The sequence below is a fragment of the Rhinoderma darwinii genome, unplaced genomic scaffold (assembly GCF_050947455.1).
Source record: "Rhinoderma darwinii isolate aRhiDar2 unplaced genomic scaffold, aRhiDar2.hap1 Scaffold_3317, whole genome shotgun sequence".
Lineage (NCBI taxonomy): Eukaryota > Metazoa > Chordata > Amphibia > Anura > Rhinodermatidae > Rhinoderma > Rhinoderma darwinii.
In genome coordinates, this window is record NW_027463398.1 from 520 (window position 1) to 24,474 (window position 23,955).

Genomic DNA, 23,955 nt, shown 5'->3' on the forward strand with positions numbered 1-23,955 from the left:
GCTGTTGCAGTGTTGCCCTCTCAGGCAACACTGAGTGACTGACTGAGCCTCACAGTCTTATATAAAGTTCAGACGGAACTTTGCACGTGTCATAGTGGAGCCCTCAGGATTCCAGAGCCAGCTTTCTGACATCATAATGGGGCCTGCCTCAGAGATAAAAGCCTGGGCCCAGGCAGTGTTGTTCAGTGCTGCTCAGCAGGCAGCACAGGACTGGATTAAAGCTGATACAAGGTGTGAAGGAACAAGGGGTGGCTGTGGGCATGCACTTGCTGCCGCTGCCAGTGTTTATCTGCATGGCAGGAGGGCATTTGGGCGTTGCCAGGAAGGCGTTTTTATGTAGATTCCTCCTCTTTCAGCACTGCATTGTGGTGCAAGCAAAAGAAGCAAATCCTGTCTGGCTTCCTCTCCGGCCTTTATTCACCTCCCGCTTAGTAGCTGTAAATGTGTGTGAGCCTGCAGGGCCCCATGGAATTGCCTAGGAGTAGGCTGAATCGCTGCAAGGGGTGAACAGCAGTATGGGACAGGCTCGGGCAAGGCAAGGGCCGCTCGGGTTATCGCTTCTCGGCCTTTTGGCTAAGATCAAGTGTAGTATCTGTTCTTATCAGTTTAATATCTGATACGTCCCCTATCTGGGGACCATATATTAAATGGATTTTTAGAACAGGGAGATGGAAATAGAGCTTGCTCTGTCCACTCCACGCATTGACCTGGTATTGCAGTATTTCCAGGACCGGTGCACCCTTCCCTTATGTGTTGACTAAAATCAGATTCCAAAAGTGTTTTTTCTCTTTGCCATTGTTTCTGTCTTTCTGAAGGGATCTCCCCTTTTAATCCCATTATTTCAACACCTGTTGGACAATGCATTTGTACAGTCATGTGTGATAATGAGCTCATTTATTAAATGCAATTAATGAATACATTGCCACCTCTTGTTGTGTGTGTGTGTGTGTGTGTGTGTGTGTCTTCTGTGTTTCTGTGTTTCCGGCATTTCACATTGGAACAGCTCATTCACCTTCCTTGTCTTCTCTCCGCCCTCCCTCCCTCCCTCCTAGGTAAGTTAAAGAGCTGCACCTGAGCCAGCCACTGATTGATGCAGCACCACAGTCAAATAGTGGAGTGGAGTGGAGTAGGGGAACAGCAAACAGCCATTAAAGCAGCCAGCCGCCTACCCGCCACAATGGACCTACCTGTGTACACTAGGTGGATGTGATGGAATGTACTGTCGTCCCTACATTTCAAGAAGAAGTAAGAATTGCAGTTGCAACAAACCCTTGCTTGCCTACAAAGAGAGCAGCAATTTGGATTTGTTACTATGTTACCTGGAAGAATAACAAACTGTGCAAGGATGGAGGTTGTAGGAGCAAAGAGAAGTTGTCTGTAAAGTTGGTGGATGCCTATTTTCCATTTTGCAGTCCCTTGTCTCCCTCTTGTGGCCTCCTGGAGGCAAATAAATGTGCAAAAAAAAGACAGCCTGGCGGCCGGCTGTTGCAGTGTTGCCCTCTCAGGCAACACTGAGTGACTGACTGAGCCTCACAGTCTTATATAAAGTTCAGACGGAACTTTGCACGTGTCATAGTGGAGCCCTCAGGATTCCAGAGCCAGCTTTCTGACATCATAATGGGGCCTGCCTCAGAGATAAAAGCCTGGGCCCAGGCAGTGTTGTTCAGTGCTGCTCAGCAGGCAGCACAGGACTGGATTAAAGCTGATACAAGGTGTGAAGGAACAAGGGGTGGCTGTGGGCATGCACTTGCTGCCGCTGCCAGTGTTTATCTGCATGGCAGGAGGGCATTTGGGCGTTGCCAGGAAGGCGTTTTTATGTAGATTCCTCCTCTTTCAGCACTGCATTGTGGTGCAAGCAAAAGAAGCAAATCCTGTCTGGCTTCCTCTCCGGCCTTTATTCACCTCCCGCTTAGTAGCTGTAAATGTGTGTGAGCCTGCAGGGCCCCATGGAATTGCCTAGGAGTAGGCTGAATCGCTGCAAGGGGTGAACAGCAGTATGGGACAGGCTCGGGCAAGGCAAGGGCCGCTCGGGTTATCGCTTCTCGGCCTTTTGGCTAAGATCAAGTGTAGTATCTGTTCTTATCAGTTTAATATCTGATACGTCCCCTATCTGGGGACCATATATTAAATGGATTTTTAGAACAGGGAGATGGAAATAGAGCTTGCTCTGTCCACTCCACGCATTGACCTGGTATTGCAGTATTTCCAGGACCGGTGCACCCTTCCCTTATGTGTTGACTAAAATCAGATTCCAAAAGTGTTTTTTCTCTTTGCCATTGTTTCTGTCTTTCTGAAGGGATCTCCCCTTTTAATCCCATTATTTCAACACCTGTTGGACAATGCATTTGTACAGTCATGTGTGATAATGAGCTCATTTATTAAATGCAATTAATGAATACATTGCCACCTCTTGTTGTGTGTGTGTGTGTGTGTGTGTGTGTGTCTTCTGTGTTTCTGTGTTTCCGGCATTTCACATTGGAACAGCTCATTCACCTTCCTTGTCTTCTCTCCGCCCTCCCTCCCTCCCTCCTAGGTAAGTTAAAGAGCTGCACCTGAGCCAGCCACTGATTGATGCAGCACCACAGTCAAATAGTGGAGTGGAGTGGAGTAGGGGAACAGCAAACAGCCATTAAAGCAGCCAGCCGCCTACCCGCCACAATGGACCTACCTGTGTACACTAGGTGGATGTGATGGAATGTACTGTCGTCCCTACATTTCAAGAAGAAGTAAGAATTGCAGTTGCAACAAACCCTTGCTTGCCTACAAAGAGAGCAGCAATTTGGATTTGTTACTATGTTACCTGGAAGAATAACAAACTGTGCAAGGATGGAGGTTGTAGGAGCAAAGAGAAGTTGTCTGTAAAGTTGGTGGATGCCTATTTTCCATTTTGCAGTCCCTTGTCTCCCTCTTGTGGCCTCCTGGAGGCAAATAAATGTGCAAAAAAAAGACAGCCTGGCGGCCGGCTGTTGCAGTGTTGCCCTCTCAGGCAACACTGAGTGACTGACTGAGCCTCACAGTCTTATATAAAGTTCAGACGGAACTTTGCACGTGTCATAGTGGAGCCCTCAGGATTCCAGAGCCAGCTTTCTGACATCATAATGGGGCCTGCCTCAGAGATAAAAGCCTGGGCCCAGGCAGTGTTGTTCAGTGCTGCTCAGCAGGCAGCACAGGACTGGATTAAAGCTGATACAAGGTGTGAAGGAACAAGGGGTGGCTGTGGGCATGCACTTGCTGCCGCTGCCAGTGTTTATCTGCATGGCAGGAGGGCATTTGGGCGTTGCCAGGAAGGCGTTTTTATGTAGATTCCTCCTCTTTCAGCACTGCATTGTGGTGCAAGCAAAAGAAGCAAATCCTGTCTGGCTTCCTCTCCGGCCTTTATTCACCTCCCGCTTAGTAGCTGTAAATGTGTGTGAGCCTGCAGGGCCCCATGGAATTGCCTAGGAGTAGGCTGAATCGCTGCAAGGGGTGAACAGCAGTATGGGACAGGCTCGGGCAAGGCAAGGGCCGCTCGGGTTATCGCTTCTCGGCCTTTTGGCTAAGATCAAGTGTAGTATCTGTTCTTATCAGTTTAATATCTGATACGTCCCCTATCTGGGGACCATATATTAAATGGATTTTTAGAACAGGGAGATGGAAATAGAGCTTGCTCTGTCCACTCCACGCATTGACCTGGTATTGCAGTATTTCCAGGACCGGTGCACCCTTCCCTTATGTGTTGACTAAAATCAGATTCCAAAAGTGTTTTTTCTCTTTGCCATTGTTTCTGTCTTTCTGAAGGGATCTCCCCTTTTAATCCCATTATTTCAACACCTGTTGGACAATGCATTTGTACAGTCATGTGTGATAATGAGCTCATTTATTAAATGCAATTAATGAATACATTGCCACCTCTTGTTGTGTGTGTGTGTGTGTGTGTGTGTGTGTCTTCTGTGTTTCTGTGTTTCCGGCATTTCACATTGGAACAGCTCATTCACCTTCCTTGTCTTCTCTCCGCCCTCCCTCCCTCCCTCCTAGGTAAGTTAAAGAGCTGCACCTGAGCCAGCCACTGATTGATGCAGCACCACAGTCAAATAGTGGAGTGGAGTGGAGTAGGGGAACAGCAAACAGCCATTAAAGCAGCCAGCCGCCTACCCGCCACAATGGACCTACCTGTGTACACTAGGTGGATGTGATGGAATGTACTGTCGTCCCTACATTTCAAGAAGAAGTAAGAATTGCAGTTGCAACAAACCCTTGCTTGCCTACAAAGAGAGCAGCAATTTGGATTTGTTACTATGTTACCTGGAAGAATAACAAACTGTGCAAGGATGGAGGTTGTAGGAGCAAAGAGAAGTTGTCTGTAAAGTTGGTGGATGCCTATTTTCCATTTTGCAGTCCCTTGTCTCCCTCTTGTGGCCTCCTGGAGGCAAATAAATGTGCAAAAAAAAGACAGCCTGGCGGCCGGCTGTTGCAGTGTTGCCCTCTCAGGCAACACTGAGTGACTGACTGAGCCTCACAGTCTTATATAAAGTTCAGACGGAACTTTGCACGTGTCATAGTGGAGCCCTCAGGATTCCAGAGCCAGCTTTCTGACATCATAATGGGGCCTGCCTCAGAGATAAAAGCCTGGGCCCAGGCAGTGTTGTTCAGTGCTGCTCAGCAGGCAGCACAGGACTGGATTAAAGCTGATACAAGGTGTGAAGGAACAAGGGGTGGCTGTGGGCATGCACTTGCTGCCGCTGCCAGTGTTTATCTGCATGGCAGGAGGGCATTTGGGCGTTGCCAGGAAGGCGTTTTTATGTAGATTCCTCCTCTTTCAGCACTGCATTGTGGTGCAAGCAAAAGAAGCAAATCCTGTCTGGCTTCCTCTCCGGCCTTTATTCACCTCCCGCTTAGTAGCTGTAAATGTGTGTGAGCCTGCAGGGCCCCATGGAATTGCCTAGGAGTAGGCTGAATCGCTGCAAGGGGTGAACAGCAGTATGGGACAGGCTCGGGCAAGGCAAGGGCCGCTCGGGTTATCGCTTCTCGGCCTTTTGGCTAAGATCAAGTGTAGTATCTGTTCTTATCAGTTTAATATCTGATACGTCCCCTATCTGGGGACCATATATTAAATGGATTTTTAGAACAGGGAGATGGAAATAGAGCTTGCTCTGTCCACTCCACGCATTGACCTGGTATTGCAGTATTTCCAGGACCGGTGCACCCTTCCCTTATGTGTTGACTAAAATCAGATTCCAAAAGTGTTTTTTCTCTTTGCCATTGTTTCTGTCTTTCTGAAGGGATCTCCCCTTTTAATCCCATTATTTCAACACCTGTTGGACAATGCATTTGTACAGTCATGTGTGATAATGAGCTCATTTATTAAATGCAATTAATGAATACATTGCCACCTCTTGTTGTGTGTGTGTGTGTGTGTGTGTGTGTGTCTTCTGTGTTTCTGTGTTTCCGGCATTTCACATTGGAACAGCTCATTCACCTTCCTTGTCTTCTCTCCGCCCTCCCTCCCTCCCTCCTAGGTAAGTTAAAGAGCTGCACCTGAGCCAGCCACTGATTGATGCAGCACCACAGTCAAATAGTGGAGTGGAGTGGAGTAGGGGAACAGCAAACAGCCATTAAAGCAGCCAGCCGCCTACCCGCCACAATGGACCTACCTGTGTACACTAGGTGGATGTGATGGAATGTACTGTCGTCCCTACATTTCAAGAAGAAGTAAGAATTGCAGTTGCAACAAACCCTTGCTTGCCTACAAAGAGAGCAGCAATTTGGATTTGTTACTATGTTACCTGGAAGAATAACAAACTGTGCAAGGATGGAGGTTGTAGGAGCAAAGAGAAGTTGTCTGTAAAGTTGGTGGATGCCTATTTTCCATTTTGCAGTCCCTTGTCTCCCTCTTGTGGCCTCCTGGAGGCAAATAAATGTGCAAAAAAAAGACAGCCTGGCGGCCGGCTGTTGCAGTGTTGCCCTCTCAGGCAACACTGAGTGACTGACTGAGCCTCACAGTCTTATATAAAGTTCAGACGGAACTTTGCACGTGTCATAGTGGAGCCCTCAGGATTCCAGAGCCAGCTTTCTGACATCATAATGGGGCCTGCCTCAGAGATAAAAGCCTGGGCCCAGGCAGTGTTGTTCAGTGCTGCTCAGCAGGCAGCACAGGACTGGATTAAAGCTGATACAAGGTGTGAAGGAACAAGGGGTGGCTGTGGGCATGCACTTGCTGCCGCTGCCAGTGTTTATCTGCATGGCAGGAGGGCATTTGGGCGTTGCCAGGAAGGCGTTTTTATGTAGATTCCTCCTCTTTCAGCACTGCATTGTGGTGCAAGCAAAAGAAGCAAATCCTGTCTGGCTTCCTCTCCGGCCTTTATTCACCTCCCGCTTAGTAGCTGTAAATGTGTGTGAGCCTGCAGGGCCCCATGGAATTGCCTAGGAGTAGGCTGAATCGCTGCAAGGGGTGAACAGCAGTATGGGACAGGCTCGGGCAAGGCAAGGGCCGCTCGGGTTATCGCTTCTCGGCCTTTTGGCTAAGATCAAGTGTAGTATCTGTTCTTATCAGTTTAATATCTGATACGTCCCCTATCTGGGGACCATATATTAAATGGATTTTTAGAACAGGGAGATGGAAATAGAGCTTGCTCTGTCCACTCCACGCATTGACCTGGTATTGCAGTATTTCCAGGACCGGTGCACCCTTCCCTTATGTGTTGACTAAAATCAGATTCCAAAAGTGTTTTTTCTCTTTGCCATTGTTTCTGTCTTTCTGAAGGGATCTCCCCTTTTAATCCCATTATTTCAACACCTGTTGGACAATGCATTTGTACAGTCATGTGTGATAATGAGCTCATTTATTAAATGCAATTAATGAATACATTGCCACCTCTTGTTGTGTGTGTGTGTGTGTGTGTGTGTGTGTCTTCTGTGTTTCTGTGTTTCCGGCATTTCACATTGGAACAGCTCATTCACCTTCCTTGTCTTCTCTCCGCCCTCCCTCCCTCCCTCCTAGGTAAGTTAAAGAGCTGCACCTGAGCCAGCCACTGATTGATGCAGCACCACAGTCAAATAGTGGAGTGGAGTGGAGTAGGGGAACAGCAAACAGCCATTAAAGCAGCCAGCCGCCTACCCGCCACAATGGACCTACCTGTGTACACTAGGTGGATGTGATGGAATGTACTGTCGTCCCTACATTTCAAGAAGAAGTAAGAATTGCAGTTGCAACAAACCCTTGCTTGCCTACAAAGAGAGCAGCAATTTGGATTTGTTACTATGTTACCTGGAAGAATAACAAACTGTGCAAGGATGGAGGTTGTAGGAGCAAAGAGAAGTTGTCTGTAAAGTTGGTGGATGCCTATTTTCCATTTTGCAGTCCCTTGTCTCCCTCTTGTGGCCTCCTGGAGGCAAATAAATGTGCAAAAAAAAGACAGCCTGGCGGCCGGCTGTTGCAGTGTTGCCCTCTCAGGCAACACTGAGTGACTGACTGAGCCTCACAGTCTTATATAAAGTTCAGACGGAACTTTGCACGTGTCATAGTGGAGCCCTCAGGATTCCAGAGCCAGCTTTCTGACATCATAATGGGGCCTGCCTCAGAGATAAAAGCCTGGGCCCAGGCAGTGTTGTTCAGTGCTGCTCAGCAGGCAGCACAGGACTGGATTAAAGCTGATACAAGGTGTGAAGGAACAAGGGGTGGCTGTGGGCATGCACTTGCTGCCGCTGCCAGTGTTTATCTGCATGGCAGGAGGGCATTTGGGCGTTGCCAGGAAGGCGTTTTTATGTAGATTCCTCCTCTTTCAGCACTGCATTGTGGTGCAAGCAAAAGAAGCAAATCCTGTCTGGCTTCCTCTCCGGCCTTTATTCACCTCCCGCTTAGTAGCTGTAAATGTGTGTGAGCCTGCAGGGCCCCATGGAATTGCCTAGGAGTAGGCTGAATCGCTGCAAGGGGTGAACAGCAGTATGGGACAGGCTCGGGCAAGGCAAGGGCCGCTCGGGTTATCGCTTCTCGGCCTTTTGGCTAAGATCAAGTGTAGTATCTGTTCTTATCAGTTTAATATCTGATACGTCCCCTATCTGGGGACCATATATTAAATGGATTTTTAGAACAGGGAGATGGAAATAGAGCTTGCTCTGTCCACTCCACGCATTGACCTGGTATTGCAGTATTTCCAGGACCGGTGCACCCTTCCCTTATGTGTTGACTAAAATCAGATTCCAAAAGTGTTTTTTCTCTTTGCCATTGTTTCTGTCTTTCTGAAGGGATCTCCCCTTTTAATCCCATTATTTCAACACCTGTTGGACAATGCATTTGTACAGTCATGTGTGATAATGAGCTCATTTATTAAATGCAATTAATGAATACATTGCCACCTCTTGTTGTGTGTGTGTGTGTGTGTGTGTGTGTGTCTTCTGTGTTTCTGTGTTTCCGGCATTTCACATTGGAACAGCTCATTCACCTTCCTTGTCTTCTCTCCGCCCTCCCTCCCTCCCTCCTAGGTAAGTTAAAGAGCTGCACCTGAGCCAGCCACTGATTGATGCAGCACCACAGTCAAATAGTGGAGTGGAGTGGAGTAGGGGAACAGCAAACAGCCATTAAAGCAGCCAGCCGCCTACCCGCCACAATGGACCTACCTGTGTACACTAGGTGGATGTGATGGAATGTACTGTCGTCCCTACATTTCAAGAAGAAGTAAGAATTGCAGTTGCAACAAACCCTTGCTTGCCTACAAAGAGAGCAGCAATTTGGATTTGTTACTATGTTACCTGGAAGAATAACAAACTGTGCAAGGATGGAGGTTGTAGGAGCAAAGAGAAGTTGTCTGTAAAGTTGGTGGATGCCTATTTTCCATTTTGCAGTCCCTTGTCTCCCTCTTGTGGCCTCCTGGAGGCAAATAAATGTGCAAAAAAAAGACAGCCTGGCGGCCGGCTGTTGCAGTGTTGCCCTCTCAGGCAACACTGAGTGACTGACTGAGCCTCACAGTCTTATATAAAGTTCAGACGGAACTTTGCACGTGTCATAGTGGAGCCCTCAGGATTCCAGAGCCAGCTTTCTGACATCATAATGGGGCCTGCCTCAGAGATAAAAGCCTGGGCCCAGGCAGTGTTGTTCAGTGCTGCTCAGCAGGCAGCACAGGACTGGATTAAAGCTGATACAAGGTGTGAAGGAACAAGGGGTGGCTGTGGGCATGCACTTGCTGCCGCTGCCAGTGTTTATCTGCATGGCAGGAGGGCATTTGGGCGTTGCCAGGAAGGCGTTTTTATGTAGATTCCTCCTCTTTCAGCACTGCATTGTGGTGCAAGCAAAAGAAGCAAATCCTGTCTGGCTTCCTCTCCGGCCTTTATTCACCTCCCGCTTAGTAGCTGTAAATGTGTGTGAGCCTGCAGGGCCCCATGGAATTGCCTAGGAGTAGGCTGAATCGCTGCAAGGGGTGAACAGCAGTATGGGACAGGCTCGGGCAAGGCAAGGGCCGCTCGGGTTATCGCTTCTCGGCCTTTTGGCTAAGATCAAGTGTAGTATCTGTTCTTATCAGTTTAATATCTGATACGTCCCCTATCTGGGGACCATATATTAAATGGATTTTTAGAACAGGGAGATGGAAATAGAGCTTGCTCTGTCCACTCCACGCATTGACCTGGTATTGCAGTATTTCCAGGACCGGTGCACCCTTCCCTTATGTGTTGACTAAAATCAGATTCCAAAAGTGTTTTTTCTCTTTGCCATTGTTTCTGTCTTTCTGAAGGGATCTCCCCTTTTAATCCCATTATTTCAACACCTGTTGGACAATGCATTTGTACAGTCATGTGTGATAATGAGCTCATTTATTAAATGCAATTAATGAATACATTGCCACCTCTTGTTGTGTGTGTGTGTGTGTGTGTGTGTGTGTCTTCTGTGTTTCTGTGTTTCCGGCATTTCACATTGGAACAGCTCATTCACCTTCCTTGTCTTCTCTCCGCCCTCCCTCCCTCCCTCCTAGGTAAGTTAAAGAGCTGCACCTGAGCCAGCCACTGATTGATGCAGCACCACAGTCAAATAGTGGAGTGGAGTGGAGTAGGGGAACAGCAAACAGCCATTAAAGCAGCCAGCCGCCTACCCGCCACAATGGACCTACCTGTGTACACTAGGTGGATGTGATGGAATGTACTGTCGTCCCTACATTTCAAGAAGAAGTAAGAATTGCAGTTGCAACAAACCCTTGCTTGCCTACAAAGAGAGCAGCAATTTGGATTTGTTACTATGTTACCTGGAAGAATAACAAACTGTGCAAGGATGGAGGTTGTAGGAGCAAAGAGAAGTTGTCTGTAAAGTTGGTGGATGCCTATTTTCCATTTTGCAGTCCCTTGTCTCCCTCTTGTGGCCTCCTGGAGGCAAATAAATGTGCAAAAAAAAGACAGCCTGGCGGCCGGCTGTTGCAGTGTTGCCCTCTCAGGCAACACTGAGTGACTGACTGAGCCTCACAGTCTTATATAAAGTTCAGACGGAACTTTGCACGTGTCATAGTGGAGCCCTCAGGATTCCAGAGCCAGCTTTCTGACATCATAATGGGGCCTGCCTCAGAGATAAAAGCCTGGGCCCAGGCAGTGTTGTTCAGTGCTGCTCAGCAGGCAGCACAGGACTGGATTAAAGCTGATACAAGGTGTGAAGGAACAAGGGGTGGCTGTGGGCATGCACTTGCTGCCGCTGCCAGTGTTTATCTGCATGGCAGGAGGGCATTTGGGCGTTGCCAGGAAGGCGTTTTTATGTAGATTCCTCCTCTTTCAGCACTGCATTGTGGTGCAAGCAAAAGAAGCAAATCCTGTCTGGCTTCCTCTCCGGCCTTTATTCACCTCCCGCTTAGTAGCTGTAAATGTGTGTGAGCCTGCAGGGCCCCATGGAATTGCCTAGGAGTAGGCTGAATCGCTGCAAGGGGTGAACAGCAGTATGGGACAGGCTCGGGCAAGGCAAGGGCCGCTCGGGTTATCGCTTCTCGGCCTTTTGGCTAAGATCAAGTGTAGTACTTTAGGGTATTGCCTTGTTTCTTGGTCAGGAGGTGCCCTGGTACCCTTTTCCTTGGCCTGGGGGGATCGTTTCTCTTAGGAGAGACTTCACCCCTCTGCTGCTATTGGGGAGGAGGATTAGTCCAGGGCAACGGGGAGCGATCACCTGCCTGGTACTCCGGTACTGAAGGTATTTCTTTGGAGATTGCTGGAATTCTTTTGGAGCAGGATGGAGGAAATTCCCGAACATATGCGAACCAGGAATGCGGTCCGGTTTTTCGTGGAGGAATCTGAGAGGCAAAGGAAGGATTTGGAGTTCATCACGAAGGTCCTTTTGTTGGATTTCTTTCAGCTGGAGAGATCGTGCATTTTGGCGGTGATGGACTATCCGAGGAGAGGGTGCTTTGACGTTACCTTCGCTACAGAAGAAATTTATTCTGATTTTTTGGAACGCTTGAAGGAAGGTAAAAGGGACCCAAGACTTGTGGGTGTGAAGGTAACACCACATTTTGTGCCAAACAAGAAGTTGGTGGTCGTAAAGATGTTTTCGCCTTACGTGGAAGAAGAGGACATTAAGTCATTTCTCACTAAGTTTTGTGAGGAGGTGGTGGGAAAGGGGAAAGTGTTTAACCCCTTTGGATTTTGGACTGGGAAATGGAAATTTCTTTGTAAATTTGCAAGAATTGGTGAATCTGGAAACCTATTGTTTCCTCCAGCGCGGTTTAAGATTGGAAGTGCATGTGGAAATTTATTTTTTTTGGGAATGGATATGTTTTGTTTGAATTGTAAAGATTATGGTCATGAGAGAGAAACGTGTGAGAAAGTAATGTGTACAAAATGTCTGCAAGAGGGACATAAGTATAATGAATGTCAGAAAGGGAAAGTATGTAATATGTGTGGAGAGGAGGGGCACATATTCAAATCATGCCCAAAGAAAAGCAAACGTGAGGTACAAGACGAAAATAAGAAGATAGTCAAAAGAAAGGAAGCGGAAGTTAGTTTGGAAGAAGGAAAGCTTCAGAAATTGGAAGGAAGTGGGCAAAGTGATGAGAAAAAAAGGAAAAAAGCAGAGAGAAAGAAAAAAAGTGTCATTTCAGAAGAGGAAAGAGCAGAAAGAGACAGGTTACTGGAAGAAGTAGAGCAGTTACGTAGTAAAATTAATTTTGAAAAAATGCGGAGAAGGGTGCGGCTCTGTGTAAGAGAAAATTTACCAGGGTTTCTTGAACGGTATGGTGTGCCAACGTGGTTAGCGTGCATTGTAAACTGTGAATGGGATGGTAATGATTTGCAGGAACATTTAGTGGATATGTTAGGAACTATTGCTGTTAAAAAAGGAATGTTTTTTTGATTTCTTAAAAGGAAAAAAGGAAAGAGGAAAACAAAAGTTAATTATACGTTTTCAGTTTTCATTGTGATGATCTAAGTCTTTTTTATTTTGAATTTTATGATTTTTAAGACGTGATCTGAATGATTAAAAAAAAAAAAAAAAAAAAAAAAAAAAAAAATCTGTTCTTATCAGTTTAATATCTGATACGTCCCCTATCTGGGGACCATATATTAAATGGATTTTTAGAACAGGGAGATGGAAATAGAGCTTGCTCTGTCCACTCCACGCATTGACCTGGTATTGCAGTATTTCCAGGACCGGTGCACCCTTCCCTTATGTGTTGACTAAAATCAGATTCCAAAAGTGTTTTTTCTCTTTGCCATTGTTTCTGTCTTTCTGAAGGGATCTCCCCTTTTAATCCCATTATTTCAACACCTGTTGGACAATGCATTTGTACAGTCATGTGTGATAATGAGCTCATTTATTAAATGCAATTAATGAATACATTGCCACCTCTTGTTGTGTGTGTGTGTGTGTGTGTGTGTGTGTCTTCTGTGTTTCTGTGTTTCCGGCATTTCACATTGGAACAGCTCATTCACCTTCCTTGTCTTCTCTCCGCCCTCCCTCCCTCCCTCCTAGGTAAGTTAAAGAGCTGCACCTGAGCCAGCCACTGATTGATGCAGCACCACAGTCAAATAGTGGAGTGGAGTGGAGTAGGGGAACAGCAAACAGCCATTAAAGCAGCCAGCCGCCTACCCGCCACAATGGACCTACCTGTGTACACTAGGTGGATGTGATGGAATGTACTGTCGTCCCTACATTTCAAGAAGAAGTAAGAATTGCAGTTGCAACAAACCCTTGCTTGCCTACAAAGAGAGCAGCAATTTGGATTTGTTACTATGTTACCTGGAAGAATAACAAACTGTGCAAGGATGGAGGTTGTAGGAGCAAAGAGAAGTTGTCTGTAAAGTTGGTGGATGCCTATTTTCCATTTTGCAGTCCCTTGTCTCCCTCTTGTGGCCTCCTGGAGGCAAATAAATGTGCAAAAAAAAGACAGCCTGGCGGCCGGCTGTTGCAGTGTTGCCCTCTCAGGCAACACTGAGTGACTGACTGAGCCTCACAGTCTTATATAAAGTTCAGACGGAACTTTGCACGTGTCATAGTGGAGCCCTCAGGATTCCAGAGCCAGCTTTCTGACATCATAATGGGGCCTGCCTCAGAGATAAAAGCCTGGGCCCAGGCAGTGTTGTTCAGTGCTGCTCAGCAGGCAGCACAGGACTGGATTAAAGCTGATACAAGGTGTGAAGGAACAAGGGGTGGCTGTGGGCATGCACTTGCTGCCGCTGCCAGTGTTTATCTGCATGGCAGGAGGGCATTTGGGCGTTGCCAGGAAGGCGTTTTTATGTAGATTCCTCCTCTTTCAGCACTGCATTGTGGTGCAAGCAAAAGAAGCAAATCCTGTCTGGCTTCCTCTCCGGCCTTTATTCACCTCCCGCTTAGTAGCTGTAAATGTGTGTGAGCCTGCAGGGCCCCATGGAATTGCCTAGGAGTAGGCTGAATCGCTGCAAGGGGTGAACAGCAGTATGGGACAGGCTCGGGCAAGGCAAGGGCCGCTCGGGTTATCGCTTCTCGGCCTTTTGGCTAAGATCAAGTGTAGTATCTGTTCTTATCAGTTTAATATCTGATACGTCCCCTATCTGGGGACCATATATTAAATGGATTTTTAGAACAGGGAGATGGAAATAGAGCTTGCTCTGTCCACTCCACGCATTGACCTGGTATTGCAGTATTTCCAGGACCGGTGCACCCTTCCCTTATGTGTTGACTAAAATCAGATTCCAAAAGTGTTTTTTCTCTTTGCCATTGTTTCTGTCTTTCTGAAGGGATCTCCCCTTTTAATCCCATTATTTCAACACCTGTTGGACAATGCATTTGTACAGTCATGTGTGATAATGAGCTCATTTATTAAATGCAATTAATGAATACATTGCCACCTCTTGTTGTGTGTGTGTGTGTGTGTGTGTGTGTGTCTTCTGTGTTTCTGTGTTTCCGGCATTTCACATTGGAACAGCTCATTCACCTTCCTTGTCTTCTCTCCGCCCTCCCTCCCTCCCTCCTAGGTAAGTTAAAGAGCTGCACCTGAGCCAGCCACTGATTGATGCAGCACCACAGTCAAATAGTGGAGTGGAGTGGAGTAGGGGAACAGCAAACAGCCATTAAAGCAGCCAGCCGCCTACCCGCCACAATGGACCTACCTGTGTACACTAGGTGGATGTGATGGAATGTACTGTCGTCCCTACATTTCAAGAAGAAGTAAGAATTGCAGTTGCAACAAACCCTTGCTTGCCTACAAAGAGAGCAGCAATTTGGATTTGTTACTATGTTACCTGGAAGAATAACAAACTGTGCAAGGATGGAGGTTGTAGGAGCAAAGAGAAGTTGTCTGTAAAGTTGGTGGATGCCTATTTTCCATTTTGCAGTCCCTTGTCTCCCTCTTGTGGCCTCCTGGAGGCAAATAAATGTGCAAAAAAAAGACAGCCTGGCGGCCGGCTGTTGCAGTGTTGCCCTCTCAGGCAACACTGAGTGACTGACTGAGCCTCACAGTCTTATATAAAGTTCAGACGGAACTTTGCACGTGTCATAGTGGAGCCCTCAGGATTCCAGAGCCAGCTTTCTGACATCATAATGGGGCCTGCCTCAGAGATAAAAGCCTGGGCCCAGGCAGTGTTGTTCAGTGCTGCTCAGCAGGCAGCACAGGACTGGATTAAAGCTGATACAAGGTGTGAAGGAACAAGGGGTGGCTGTGGGCATGCACTTGCTGCCGCTGCCAGTGTTTATCTGCATGGCAGGAGGGCATTTGGGCGTTGCCAGGAAGGCGTTTTTATGTAGATTCCTCCTCTTTCAGCACTGCATTGTGGTGCAAGCAAAAGAAGCAAATCCTGTCTGGCTTCCTCTCCGGCCTTTATTCACCTCCCGCTTAGTAGCTGTAAATGTGTGTGAGCCTGCAGGGCCCCATGGAATTGCCTAGGAGTAGGCTGAATCGCTGCAAGGGGTGAACAGCAGTATGGGACAGGCTCGGGCAAGGCAAGGGCCGCTCGGGTTATCGCTTCTCGGCCTTTTGGCTAAGATCAAGTGTAGTATCTGTTCTTATCAGTTTAATATCTGATACGTCCCCTATCTGGGGACCATATATTAAATGGATTTTTAGAACAGGGAGATGGAAATAGAGCTTGCTCTGTCCACTCCACGCATTGACCTGGTATTGCAGTATTTCCAGGACCGGTGCACCCTTCCCTTATGTGTTGACTAAAATCAGATTCCAAAAGTGTTTTTTCTCTTTGCCATTGTTTCTGTCTTTCTGAAGGGATCTCCCCTTTTAATCCCATTATTTCAACACCTGTTGGACAATGCATTTGTACAGTCATGTGTGATAATGAGCTCATTTATTAAATGCAATTAATGAATACATTGCCACCTCTTGTTGTGTGTGTGTGTGTGTGTGTGTGTGTGTCTTCTGTGTTTCTGTGTTTCCGGCATTTCACATTGGAACAGCTCATTCACCTTCCTTGTCTTCTCTCCGCCCTCCCTCCCTCCCTCCTAGGTAAGTTAAAGAGCTGCACCTGAGCCAGCCACTGATTGATGCAGCACCACAGTCAAATAGTGGAGTGGAGTGGAGTAGGGGAACAGCAAACAGCCATTAAAGCAGCCAGCCGCCTACCCGCCACAATGGACCTACCTGTGTACACTAGGTGGATGTGATGGAATGTACTGTCGTCCCTACATTTCAAGAAGAAGTAAGAATTGCAGTTGCAACAAACCCTTGCTTGCCTACAAAGAGAGCAGCAATTTGGATTTGTTACTATGTTACCTGGAAGAATAACAAACTGTGCAAGGATGGAGGTTGTAGGAGCAAAGAGAAGTTGTCTGTAAAGTTGGTGGATGCCTATTTTCCATTTTGCAGTCCCTTGTCTCCCTCTTGTGGCCTCCTGGAGGCAAATAAATGTGCAAAAAAAAGACAGCCTGGCGGCCGGCTGTTGCAGTGTTGCCCTCTCAGGCAACACTGAGTGACTGACTGAGCCTCACAGTCTTATATAAAGTTCAGACGGAACTTTGCACGTGTCATAGTGGAGCCCTCAGGATTCCAGAGCCAGCTTTCTGACATCATAATGGGGCCTGCCTCAGAGATAAAAGCCTGGGCCCAGGCAGTGTTGTTCAGTGCTGCTCAGCAGGCAGCACAGGACTGGATTAAAGCTGATACAAGGTGTGAAGGAACAAGGGGTGGCTGTGGGCATGCACTTGCTGCCGCTGCCAGTGTTTATCTGCATGGCAGGAGGGCATTTGGGCGTTGCCAGGAAGGCGTTTTTATGTAGATTCCTCCTCTTTCAGCACTGCATTGTGGTGCAAGCAAAAGAAGCAAATCCTGTCTGGCTTCCTCTCCGGCCTTTATTCACCTCCCGCTTAGTAGCTGTAAATGTGTGTGAGCCTGCAGGGCCCCATGGAATTGCCTAGGAGTAGGCTGAATCGCTGCAAGGGGTGAACAGCAGTATGGGACAGGCTCGGGCAAGGCAAGGGCCGCTCGGGTTATCGCTTCTCGGCCTTTTGGCTAAGATCAAGTGTAGTACTTTAGGGTATTGCCTTGTTTCTTGGTCAGGAGGTGCCCTGGTACCCTTTTCCTTGGCCTGGGGGGATCGTTTCTCTTAGGAGAGACTTCACCCCTCTGCTGCTATTGGGGAGGAGGATTAGTCCAGGGCAACGGGGAGCGATCACCTGCCTGGTACTCCGGTACTGAAGGTATTTCTTTGGAGATTGCTGGAATTCTTTTGGAGCAGGATGGAGGAAATTCCCGAACATATGCGAACCAGGAATGCGGTCCGGTTTTTCGTGGAGGAATCTGAGAGGCAAAGGAAGGATTTGGAGTTCATCACGAAGGTCCTTTTGTTGGATTTCTTTCAGCTGGAGAGATCGTGCATTTTGGCGGTGATGGACTATCCGAGGAGAGGGTGCTTTGACGTTACCTTCGCTACAGAAGAAATTTATTCTGATTTTTTGGAACGCTTGAAGGAAGGTAAAAGGGACCCAAGACTTGTGGGTGTGAAGGTAACACCACATTTTGTGCCAAACAAGAAGTTGGTGGTCGTAAAGATGTTTTCGCCTTACGTGGAAGAAGAGGACATTAAGTCATTTCTCACTAAGTTTTGTGAGGAGGTGGTGGGAAAGGGGAAAGTGTTTAACCCCTTTGGATTTTGGACTGGGAAATGGAAATTTCTTTGTAAATTTGCAAGAATTGGTGAATCTGGAAACCTATTGTTTCCTCCAGCGCGGTTTAAGATTGGAAGTGCATGTGGAAATTTATTTTTTTTGGGAATGGATATGTTTTGTTTGAATTGTAAAGATTATGGTCATGAGAGAGAAACGTGTGAGAAAGTAATGTGTACAAAATGTCTGCAAGAGGGACATAAGTATAATGAATGTCAGAAAGGGAAAGTATGTAATATGTGTGGAGAGGAGGGGCACATATTCAAATCATGCCCAAAGAAAAGCAAACGTGAGGTACAAGACGAAAATAAGAAGATAGTCAAAAGAAAGGAAGCGGAAGTTAGTTTGGAAGAAGGAAAGCTTCAGAAATTGGAAGGAAGTGGGCAAAGTGATGAGAAAAAAAGGAAAAAAGCAGAGAGAAAGAAAAAAAGTGTCATTTCAGAAGAGGAAAGAGCAGAAAGAGACAGGTTACTGGAAGAAGTAGAGCAGTTACGTAGTAAAATTAATTTTGAAAAAATGCGGAGAAGGGTGCGGCTCTGTGTAAGAGAAAATTTACCAGGGTTTCTTGAACGGTATGGTGTGCCAACGTGGTTAGCGTGCATTGTAAACTGTGAATGGGATGGTAATGATTTGCAGGAACATTTAGTGGATATGTTAGGAACTATTGCTGTTAAAAAAGGAATGTTTTTTTGATTTCTTAAAAGGAAAAAAGGAAAGAGGAAAACAAAAGTTAATTATACGTTTTCAGTTTTCATTGTGATGATCTAAGTCTTTTTTATTTTGAATTTTATGATTTTTAAGACGTGATCTGAATGATTAAAAAAAAAAAAAAAAAAAAATCTGTTCTTATCAGTTTAATATCTGATACGTCCCCTATCTGGGGACCATATATTAAATGGATTTTTAGAACAGGGAGATGGAAATAGAGCTTGCTCTGTCCACTCCACGCATTGACCTGGTATTGCAGTATTTCCAGGACCGGTGCACCCTTCCCTTATGTGTTGACTAAAATCAGATTCCAAAAGTGTTTTTTCTCTTTGCCATTGTTTCTGTCTTTCTGAAGGGATCTCCCCTTTTAATCCCATTATTTCAACACCTGTTGGACAATGCATTTGTACAGTCATGTGTGATAATGAGCTCATTTATTAAATGCAATTAATGAATACATTGCCACCTCTTGTTGTGTGTGTGTGTGTGTGTGTGTGTGTGTCTTCTGTGTTTCTGTGTTTCCGGCATTTCACATTGGAACAGCTCATTCACCTTCCTTGTCTTCTCTCCGCCCTCCCTCCCTCCCTCCTAGGTAAGTTAAAGAGCTGCACCTGAGCCAGCCACTGATTGATGCAGCACCACAGTCAAATAGTGGAGTGGAGTGGAGTAGGGGAACAGCAAACAGCCATTAAAGCAGCCAGCCGCCTACCCGCCACAATGGACCTACCTGTGTACACTAGGTGGATGTGATGGAATGTACTGTCGTCCCTACATTTCAAGAAGAAGTAAGAATTGCAGTTGCAACAAACCCTTGCTTGCCTACAAAGAGAGCAGCAATTTGGATTTGTTACTATGTTACCTGGAAGAATAACAAACTGTGCAAGGATGGAGGTTGTAGGAGCAAAGAGAAGTTGTCTGTAAAGTTGGTGGATGCCTATTTTCCATTTTGCAGTCCCTTGTCTCCCTCTTGTGGCCTCCTGGAGGCAAATAAATGTGCAAAAAAAAGACAGCCTGGCGGCCGGCTGTTGCAGTGTTGCCCTCTCAGGCAACACTGAGTGACTGACTGAGCCTCACAGTCTTATATAAAGTTCAGACGGAACTTTGCACGTGTCATAGTGGAGCCCTCAGGATTCCAGAGCCAGCTTTCTGACATCATAATGGGGCCTGCCTCAGAGATAAAAGCCTGGGCCCAGGCAGTGTTGTTCAGTGCTGCTCAGCAGGCAGCACAGGACTGGATTAAAGCTGATACAAGGTGTGAAGGAACAAGGGGTGGCTGTGGGCATGCACTTGCTGCCGCTGCCAGTGTTTATCTGCATGGCAGGAGGGCATTTGGGCGTTGCCAGGAAGGCGTTTTTATGTAGATTCCTCCTCTTTCAGCACTGCATTGTGGTGCAAGCAAAAGAAGCAAATCCTGTCTGGCTTCCTCTCCGGCCTTTATTCACCTCCCGCTTAGTAGCTGTAAATGTGTGTGAGCCTGCAGGGCCCCATGGAATTGCCTAGGAGTAGGCTGAATCGCTGCAAGGGGTGAACAGCAGTATGGGACAGGCTCGGGCAAGGCAAGGGCCGCTCGGGTTATCGCTTCTCGGCCTTTTGGCTAAGATCAAGTGTAGTATCTGTTCTTATCAGTTTAATATCTGATACGTCCCCTATCTGGGGACCATATATTAAATGGATTTTTAGAACAGGGAGATGGAAATAGAGCTTGCTCTGTCCACTCCACGCATTGACCTGGTATTGCAGTATTTCCAGGACCGGTGCACCCTTCCCTTATGTGTTGACTAAAATCAGATTCCAAAAGTGTTTTTTCTCTTTGCCATTGTTTCTGTCTTTCTGAAGGGATCTCCCCTTTTAATCCCATTATTTCAACACCTGTTGGACAATGCATTTGTACAGTCATGTGTGATAATGAGCTCATTTATTAAATGCAATTAATGAATACATTGCCACCTCTTGTTGTGTGTGTGTGTGTGTGTGTGTGTGTGTCTTCTGTGTTTCTGTGTTTCCGGCATTTCACATTGGAACAGCTCATTCACCTTCCTTGTCTTCTCTCCGCCCTCCCTCCCTCCCTCCTAGGTAAGTTAAAGAGCTGCACCTGAGCCAGCCACTGATTGATGCAGCACCACAGTCAAATAGTGGAGTGGAGTGGAGTAGGGGAACAGCAAACAGCCATTAAAGCAGCCAGCCGCCTACCCGCCACAATGGACCTACCTGTGTACACTAGGTGGATGTGATGGAATGTACTGTCGTCCCTACATTTCAAGAAGAAGTAAGAATTGCAGTTGCAACAAACCCTTGCTTGCCTACAAAGAGAGCAGCAATTTGGATTTGTTACTATGTTACCTGGAAGAATAACAAACTGTGCAAGGATGGAGGTTGTAGGAGCAAAGAGAAGTTGTCTGTAAAGTTGGTGGATGCCTATTTTCCATTTTGCAGTCCCTTGTCTCCCTCTTGTGGCCTCCTGGAGGCAAATAAATGTGCAAAAAAAAGACAGCCTGGCGGCCGGCTGTTGCAGTGTTGCCCTCTCAGGCAACACTGAGTGACTGACTGAGCCTCACAGTCTTATATAAAGTTCAGACGGAACTTTGCACGTGTCATAGTGGAGCCCTCAGGATTCCAGAGCCAGCTTTCTGACATCATAATGGGGCCTGCCTCAGAGATAAAAGCCTGGGCCCAGGCAGTGTTGTTCAGTGCTGCTCAGCAGGCAGCACAGGACTGGATTAAAGCTGATACAAGGTGTGAAGGAACAAGGGGTGGCTGTGGGCATGCACTTGCTGCCGCTGCCAGTGTTTATCTGCATGGCAGGAGGGCATTTGGGCGTTGCCAGGAAGGCGTTTTTATGTAGATTCCTCCTCTTTCAGCACTGCATTGTGGTGCAAGCAAAAGAAGCAAATCCTGTCTGGCTTCCTCTCCGGCCTTTATTCACCTCCCGCTTAGTAGCTGTAAATGTGTGTGAGCCTGCAGGGCCCCATGGAATTGCCTAGGAGTAGGCTGAATCGCTGCAAGGGGTGAACAGCAGTATGGGACAGGCTCGGGCAAGGCAAGGGCCGCTCGGGTTATCGCTTCTCGGCCTTTTGGCTAAGATCAAGTGTAGTATCTGTTCTTATCAGTTTAATATCTGATACGTCCCCTATCTGGGGACCATATATTAAATGGATTTTTAGAACAGGGAGATGGAAATAGAGCTTGCTCTGTCCACTCCACGCATTGACCTGGTATTGCAGTATTTCCAGGACCGGTGCACCCTTCCCTTATGTGTTGACTAAAATCAGATTCCAAAAGTGTTTTTTCTCTTTGCCATTGTTTCTGTCTTTCTGAAGGGATCTCCCCTTTTAATCCCATTATTTCAACACCTGTTGGACAATGCATTTGTACAGTCATGTGTGATAATGAGCTCATTTATTAAATGCAATTAATGAATACATTGCCACCTCTTGTTGTGTGTGTGTGTGTGTGTGTGTGTGTGTCTTCTGTGTTTCTGTGTTTCCGGCATTTCACATTGGAACAGCTCATTCACCTTCCTTGTCTTCTCTCCGCCCTCCCTCCCTCCCTCCTAGGTAAGTTAAAGAGCTGCACCTGAGCCAGCCACTGATTGATGCAGCACCACAGTCAAATAGTGGAGTGGAGTGGAGTAGGGGAACAGCAAACAGCCATTAAAGCAGCCAGCCGCCTACCCGCCACAATGGACCTACCTGTGTACACTAGGTGGATGTGATGGAATGTACTGTCGTCCCTACATTTCAAGAAGAAGTAAGAATTGCAGTTGCAACAAACCCTTGCTTGCCTACAAAGAGAGCAGCAATTTGGATTTGTTACTATGTTACCTGGAAGAATAACAAACTGTGCAAGGATGGAGGTTGTAGGAGCAAAGAGAAGTTGTCTGTAAAGTTGGTGGATGCCTATTTTCCATTTTGCAGTCCCTTGTCTCCCTCTTGTGGCCTCCTGGAGGCAAATAAATGTGCAAAAAAAAGACAGCCTGGCGGCCGGCTGTTGCAGTGTTGCCCTCTCAGGCAACACTGAGTGACTGACTGAGCCTCACAGTCTTATATAAAGTTCAGACGGAACTTTGCACGTGTCATAGTGGAGCCCTCAGGATTCCAGAGCCAGCTTTCTGACATCATAATGGGGCCTGCCTCAGAGATAAAAGCCTGGGCCCAGGCAGTGTTGTTCAGTGCTGCTCAGCAGGCAGCACAGGACTGGATTAAAGCTGATACAAGGTGTGAAGGAACAAGGGGTGGCTGTGGGCATGCACTTGCTGCCGCTGCCAGTGTTTATCTGCATGGCAGGAGGGCATTTGGGCGTTGCCAGGAAGGCGTTTTTATGTAGATTCCTCCTCTTTCAGCACTGCATTGTGGTGCAAGCAAAAGAAGCAAATCCTGTCTGGCTTCCTCTCCGGCCTTTATTCACCTCCCGCTTAGTAGCTGTAAATGTGTGTGAGCCTGCAGGGCCCCATGGAATTGCCTAGGAGTAGGCTGAATCGCTGCAAGGGGTGAACAGCAGTATGGGACAGGCTCGGGCAAGGCAAGGGCCGCTCGGGTTATCGCTTCTCGGCCTTTTGGCTCAGATCAGGTTTATTGCCTGGTCTGGGCCGGGGGTTCGGTCTTTCGTGGAGTCCTCTCCGACGTTTTTGGGAGCGATCATCGTGCCGTTGGGCATTCCTCATCAAGATGGCAGCTGTGCGGAATACAATTCGTTTTGTGGTGAATGAGCAGAGGAGAGAAGAAGTGGATACTGGGCACATCATTGAGAACATCCTTCTGGACCTGGCTGGAGTCACATTGGTAGAGGTATTCTGTATCCAAGCTTTCAGCAATATTGCTACGTATGACGTATCCTTTTTTGAGGCCGCCTACTGTCTAAATGTTTTTCAGTTGCTCAAGGAGAAACATATGCATGAGGCTTTAAAATCTATTGAAGTGCTACCTCTTTTCTCAGCAGTGGAGAAATGTATTACCATCCACATGTATAACCCATTTCTGGATAGAAGGCTGGTCAGGGCCTTTTTAGCTCACTACTGTACCCATGTTAGAGGAGGTGTGGAGCAGAAGAACCTATGGGGAGTTTTTAATGGTGATATCAAGTACTGGGTCAGGCTGAAACCTGACTCCAGCTGTATTGGAGGAGTGATGAATCCTCCCGCTAATTTTTCCATTGGTGGGAACAAGGGATATCTTTACTACCAAGATATGCCATCATTTTGCAGATCATGTTTTTCCTACGGGCATACTAAAGATGCATGTAAAGGCAAGGTTTGCAGAAATTGCAAGGAAACAGGACATGAGGTTAGTGCATGCATTTCCCCATCCAGGTGTGATATTTGTGGTTTGCCTGGTCATACCTGTAGAAAATGCCCAAAGGTGTTTCCCTTCTTAGGGCAAGAGAGAAGGACATGGGGCAGACAGGTGAGAACAACAAGTTCCCTTGCTGCCTCTTCTGATGTAATTTCAGAGCCTGCTGGCAGTGTTTCTGTGGCTGCTTCTCAGGACCCTGGGAAAGCTGGATTAGGAGAGGTTCTAACCTCACATACTGACAGCATGGAGTTGGGTGTGGTCCCTCCTGCAGAGCCAACTGTTGATGAGACACCTGTGGTTATACCTATGGAAGGTGAAGACACAGCGCCACCTAGTGGGTGTGCATACCCTGATAATGGTGCAAGTATGCAAATTTTGTCTTTCTCTAGCCCAGAGTCAAAAACGGAAGACTCAGCTAAAGTGGAGTGGTCAATATCG

General features: G+C 47.0%; 11 non-coding genes and 4 pseudogenes across 11 annotated transcripts; all 15 read left to right on the top strand.

Moving 5' to 3' along the window:
• Window positions 1-553: 553 nt before the first annotated feature.
• Window positions 554-744, top strand: LOC142704378 (U2 spliceosomal RNA). Its single transcript, XR_012867857.1, has one exon. It is a non-coding gene; the product is annotated as a U2 spliceosomal RNA (small nuclear RNA).
• Window positions 745-2,034: 1,290 nt separating this feature from the next.
• LOC142704418 (U2 spliceosomal RNA) lies at window positions 2,035-2,225 on the top strand. The gene has a single exon (XR_012867876.1). It is a non-coding gene; the product is annotated as a U2 spliceosomal RNA (small nuclear RNA).
• A 1,290-nt stretch (window positions 2,226-3,515) lies between these two features.
• On the top strand, window positions 3,516-3,706 carry LOC142704430 (U2 spliceosomal RNA). The gene has a single exon (XR_012867887.1). It is a non-coding gene; the product is annotated as a U2 spliceosomal RNA (small nuclear RNA).
• Window positions 3,707-4,996: 1,290 nt separating this feature from the next.
• Window positions 4,997-5,187, top strand: LOC142704442 (U2 spliceosomal RNA). Its single transcript, XR_012867898.1, has one exon. It is a non-coding gene; the product is annotated as a U2 spliceosomal RNA (small nuclear RNA).
• A 1,290-nt stretch (window positions 5,188-6,477) lies between these two features.
• LOC142704454 (U2 spliceosomal RNA) lies at window positions 6,478-6,668 on the top strand. The gene has a single exon (XR_012867909.1). It is a non-coding gene; the product is annotated as a U2 spliceosomal RNA (small nuclear RNA).
• A 1,290-nt stretch (window positions 6,669-7,958) lies between these two features.
• Window positions 7,959-8,149, top strand: LOC142704385 (U2 spliceosomal RNA). The gene has a single exon (XR_012867860.1). It is a non-coding gene; the product is annotated as a U2 spliceosomal RNA (small nuclear RNA).
• Window positions 8,150-9,439: 1,290 nt separating this feature from the next.
• On the top strand, window positions 9,440-9,630 carry LOC142704397 (U2 spliceosomal RNA). The gene has a single exon (XR_012867867.1). It is a non-coding gene; the product is annotated as a U2 spliceosomal RNA (small nuclear RNA).
• A 1,290-nt stretch (window positions 9,631-10,920) lies between these two features.
• Window positions 10,921-11,031, top strand: LOC142704406 (U2 spliceosomal RNA; annotated as a pseudogene).
• Window positions 11,032-12,382: 1,351 nt separating this feature from the next.
• LOC142704390 (U2 spliceosomal RNA) lies at window positions 12,383-12,596 on the top strand (annotated as a pseudogene).
• Window positions 12,597-13,886: 1,290 nt separating this feature from the next.
• On the top strand, window positions 13,887-14,077 carry LOC142704409 (U2 spliceosomal RNA). Its single transcript, XR_012867868.1, has one exon. It is a non-coding gene; the product is annotated as a U2 spliceosomal RNA (small nuclear RNA).
• A 1,290-nt stretch (window positions 14,078-15,367) lies between these two features.
• LOC142704410 (U2 spliceosomal RNA) lies at window positions 15,368-15,558 on the top strand. Its single transcript, XR_012867869.1, has one exon. It is a non-coding gene; the product is annotated as a U2 spliceosomal RNA (small nuclear RNA).
• A 1,290-nt stretch (window positions 15,559-16,848) lies between these two features.
• LOC142704407 (U2 spliceosomal RNA) lies at window positions 16,849-16,959 on the top strand (annotated as a pseudogene).
• Window positions 16,960-18,310: 1,351 nt separating this feature from the next.
• On the top strand, window positions 18,311-18,513 carry LOC142704389 (U2 spliceosomal RNA; annotated as a pseudogene).
• A 1,290-nt stretch (window positions 18,514-19,803) lies between these two features.
• LOC142704411 (U2 spliceosomal RNA) lies at window positions 19,804-19,994 on the top strand. Its single transcript, XR_012867870.1, has one exon. It is a non-coding gene; the product is annotated as a U2 spliceosomal RNA (small nuclear RNA).
• Window positions 19,995-21,284: 1,290 nt separating this feature from the next.
• On the top strand, window positions 21,285-21,475 carry LOC142704412 (U2 spliceosomal RNA). Its single transcript, XR_012867871.1, has one exon. It is a non-coding gene; the product is annotated as a U2 spliceosomal RNA (small nuclear RNA).
• Window positions 21,476-23,955: the final 2,480 nt, after the last annotated feature.